Below are 4789 nucleotides of genomic sequence, written 5' to 3'. Positions count from 1 at the left end.
AAATAAAAACACTGTATCGTGGGCCCCTCCCCTTCCCGTCATACGTCACGACGCATTCCACGTCATTCATACGCCTCCGTAGTAAGAAAATGTCTGCCCCCATGGATGGAGCAAATGTTTATCCAATTTCAATGTTTGTACTTTGAAGGTATGAGTGATTTTCATTCAGTTGTTTAAATGTGCATTGTGGTTACTGTAGTGTGTTTTTAAAATAAAGTTGTCACCTCTATATATTGTTTTGTTGACGTCAAAAGTCCGTACAAATGCACTAGCACAAACTGCGTCCTCGGACATGCTTGTAAATATGCTAACGTTAGCTAGCTAGCCCTGTTAGCAGTTACTGGGACGTTAGCCACCGTTATAACTTGAATGTGCCGCTAAGGTAGCTTTTATTATCCCATTGTATTTACCTTTACTTCTACTGTATGTTACATACTAGGTAACTACCTAGCTAATGTTGTGGATCTAGCTATGTCATTCACAGGTATCACCCACAGAGAGAAGAGAACCCAAAGGAGACGGGTGGAGGTAGAGATGGAGACAGGGTATGGGCTGAGGAGGAGGTAGGGGAAGGGACTTCCAGAACTGGGGCAGAGGGGGACATGATGGCCCGTCTCGGGGTCCTGGGACACATGATGGTGGTTTTTGCAAGGGAGAGGCTGGGGAAGGGGAGACTTTGGCAGGCAACAGGAATGCAGAGGGATCATTATCACCTCTTCACTGCAGTCTATGGGAGGCCAGTAAGAAGATGAAGGAGCAGCAGACTGTGATACTGGCCTTCCAGGGATAGAATATGAAGCAGCCCATACCCCTGCCTCCACCCCTGTCTCCATCTCTACCTCCACCCGTCTCCATTGGGTTCTCTTCTCTCTGTGGGTGATTTTTTATTTTTTTATTTTATTTCACCGTTATTTAACCAGGTAGGCCAGTTGAGAACAAGTTCTCATTTGCAACTGCGACCTGGCCAAGATAAAGCATAGCAGTGTGAGCAGACAACACAGAGTTACACATGGAATAAACAATTAACAAGTCAATAACACAGTAGAAAACAAAGGGGGGAGTCTATATACAATGTGTGCAAAAGGCATGAGGAGGTAGGTGAATAATTACAATTTTGCAGATTAACACTGGAGTGATAAATGATCAGATGGTCATGTACAGGTAGAGATATTGGTGTGCAAAAGAGCAAGTAAATAAATAAAAACAGTATGGGGATGAGGTAGGTGAAAATGGGTGGGCTATTTACCAATAGACTATGTACAGCAGCAGTGATCGGTTAGCTGCTCAGATAGCTGATGTTTGAAGTTGGTGAGGGAGATAAAAGTCTCCAACTTCAGCGATTTTGCAATTGCTCCAGTCACAGGCAGCAGAGTACTGGAACGAAAGGTGGCCAAATGAGGTGTTGGCTTTAGGATGATCAGTGAGATACACCTGCTGGAGCGCGTGCTACGGATGGGTGTAGCCATCGTGACCAGTGAACTGAGATAAGGCGGAGCTTTACCTAGCATGGACTTGTAGATGACCTGGAGCCAGTGGGTCTGGCGACGAATATGTAACGAGGGCCAGCCGACCAGAGCATACAGGTCGCAGTGGTGGGTGGTGTAAGGTGCTTTAGTGACAAAACGGATGGCACTGTGATAGACTGCATCCAGTTTGCTGAGTAGAGTGTTGGAAGCCATTTTGTAGATGACATCGCCGAAGTCGAGGATCGGAAGGATAGTCAGTTTTACTAGGGTAAGCTTGGCGGCGTGAGTGAAGGAGGCTTTGTTGCGGAATAGAAAGCCGACTCTTGATTTGATTTTCGATTGGAGATGTTTGATATGAGTCTGGAAGGAGAGTTTGCAGTCTAGCCAGACACCTAGGTACTTATAGATGTCCACATATTCAAGGTCGGAACCATCCAGGGTGGTGATGCTAGTCGGGCATGCGGGTGCAGGCAGCGATCGGTTGAAAAGCATGCATTTGGTTTTACTAGCGTTTAAGAGCAGTTGGAGGCCACGGAAGGAGTGTTGTATGGCATTGAAGCTTGTTTGGAGGTTAGATAGCACAGTGTCCAATGACGGGCCGAAAGTATATAGAATGGTGTCGTACCTCGTACCTTGAGTGTTGCTGAGGTGCACCCGTGACCGGCTCGGAAACCAGATTGCACAGCGGAGAAGGTACGGTGGGATTCGAGATGGTCAGTGACCTGTTTGACTTGGCTTTCGAAGACCTTAGATAGGCAGGGCAGGATGGATATAGGTCTGTAACAGTTTGGGTCCAGGGTGTCTCCCCCTTTGAAGAGGGGGATGACTGCGGCAGCTTTCCAATCCTTGGGGATCTCAGACGATATGAAAGAGAGGTTGAACAGGCTGGTAATAGGGGTTGCGACAATGGCGGCGTAAAGTTTCAGAAATAGGGGTCCAGATTGTCAAGCCCAGCTGATTTGTACGGGTCCAGGTTTGCAGCTCTTTCAGAACATCTGCTATCTGGATTTGGGTAAAGGAGAACCTGGAGAGGCTTGGGCGAGGAGCTGCCGGGGGGGCAGAGCTGTTGGCCGAGGTTGGAGTAGCCAGGCGGAAGGCATGGCCAGCCGTTGAGAAATGCTTATTGAAGTTTTCGATAATCATGGATTTATCGGTGGTGACAGTGTTACCTGGCCTCAGTGCAGTGGGCAGCTGGGAGGAGGTGCTCTTGTTCTCCATGGACTTCACAGTGTCCCAGAACTTTTTGGAGTTGGAGCTACAGGATGCAAACTTCTGCCTGAAGAAGCTGGCCTTAGCTTTCCTGACTGGCCTTCTGGGGATAGAATATGAAGCAGCCCATACCCCTGTCTCCACCCCTGTCTCCATCTCTACCTCCACCCGTCTCCATTGGGTTCTCTTCTCTCTGTGGGTGATACTGGCCTTCCAGGGATAGCAGATGAAGGAGCAGCAGACTCTGATACTGGCCTTCCAGGGATAGAGGATGATGTTTGAGCTAGCTACATTTCATTACACCTGCCTAATGCCTATATATAGGTATAGGAAGTACTGGCCAGTATTTCTTTGTCTTCTTTCTTCCCTTCGTGAAAGGACATTGAAGGTGACAGCTATTTGGGACGTAAAAATAATGATCGAATCCCCATGATATGGGGTGGCAGGGTAGCCTAGTGCTGGACTAGTAACCGAAAGGTTGCAAGATCGAATCCCCGAGCTGACAAGATACAAATCTGTCGTTCTGCCCCTGAACAGGCAGTTAACCCACTGTTCCTAGGCCGTCATTGAAAATAAGAATTTGTTCTTAACTGACTTGCCAAGTTAAATAAAGGTAAAAAAATAAAATGATTGCTTTGCATTTGAATGTTATTTTTGCTAGATGTTAGGCTCACAGGAAAATAATCAATGCAAGAAGACTCAATACGAGAAGAATGCAAGGTTTAATAATAATAAATAAATAAAATACGTTTGGGGGGGTTATATTTGTACTATTTCATTGATGTACTTGTATTATATACATGTGTAAATTTTTTATTTTTTAAATATTTTTATGTCCCAAATCCTCCTGAGACACTTTCGGAGACCTGGGTCACAGTCAGCCATTCTCAACGCCAACCCTGGAGCAATTAGGGTTCAGGGCCTTGCTCAAGAGCACATCGGCAGATTCTTCACCATGTCGGATTCAAACTAGCAACCTTTCAGTTAATGCCCCAATGCGCTAACCGCTAGGCTACCTGTTATATTCTTATTCCAGGGTGGTGCCAGGTTTCCTCCAGACCTGACGCTTGGCATTCAGGCCAAAGAGTTCAATATTGGTTTCATCAGACCAGAGTTTTTTGTTTCTCATGGTATGAGAGTCCTTTAGGTGCCTTTTGGCAAACTCCAAGCGGGCTGTCATGTGCCTTTTACTGAGGAGTGGCTTCCGTCTGGCCACTCCACCATAAAGGTCTGATTGGTGGAGTGCTGCAGAGATGGTTGTCCTTCTGGAATGTTCTCCCATCTCCAAAGAGGAACTCTGGAGCTCTGTCAGTGATCATCGACTGCTCGGTCTGGCTGGGCGGCCAGCTCTAGGAAGAGTATTAGTGGTTCCATTTTAAGAATGATGGAGTCCACTGTGTTCTTGAGGACCTTCAATGCTGCAGAAATATTTTGGTACCCTTCCCCAGATCTGTGCCTCAACACAATCCTGTCTCTGAGCTCTATGGACAGTTCCTTCAACCTCGTGGTAAGGTTTTTGCTCTGACATGCACTGTCAACTGTAGGACCTTATATAGACAGTTGTGTGCCTTTCCAAATCATGTCCAATCAATTGAATTTACCACAGTTGGACTCCAATAAAGTTGTAGAAACATTTCAAGGATGATCAATGGAAACAGGATGCACCTGAGCTCATTTTGAGGGTCTGAAAACGTAGTTATTTCTGTTTTTTATTTGTAATAAATTTGCAAAAATGTCCCAAAAAAAATATCACTTTGTCATAATGGGTTATTCATGTATAGATTAAGAAACATTTTCATTTAAGCAATTTTCGAATAAGGCTGTTACGTAACAAAATGCGGAACAAAGCCAATGGGTCTGAATACTTCCCGAATGCACTGTTTATATATGGTGCTTACCTGACATGATCGAGTTTGACGTTCAGCAGACAAGTAAGCACAATGTATCGCTTTGTGTGTCGAAAATCCTCACCCATTGGTCAAACACACTGACGCAATTACGTATAGGGAGACTGATATGACGCTGACCAATAGCATACCATATTCAAATATCGTTTAAAACATTCCCGGGAAATCCGAGTTTCGCGGGAGGGCCCTTCGCGGGTAAACTGCATC

The sequence above is a fragment of the Oncorhynchus tshawytscha genome, linkage group LG31 (assembly GCF_018296145.1).
Source record: "Oncorhynchus tshawytscha isolate Ot180627B linkage group LG31, Otsh_v2.0, whole genome shotgun sequence".
Lineage (NCBI taxonomy): Eukaryota > Metazoa > Chordata > Actinopteri > Salmoniformes > Salmonidae > Oncorhynchus > Oncorhynchus tshawytscha.
The sequence above is the reverse complement of the archived record's forward strand: the minus strand, read 5'-3'. Positions refer to the sequence as shown.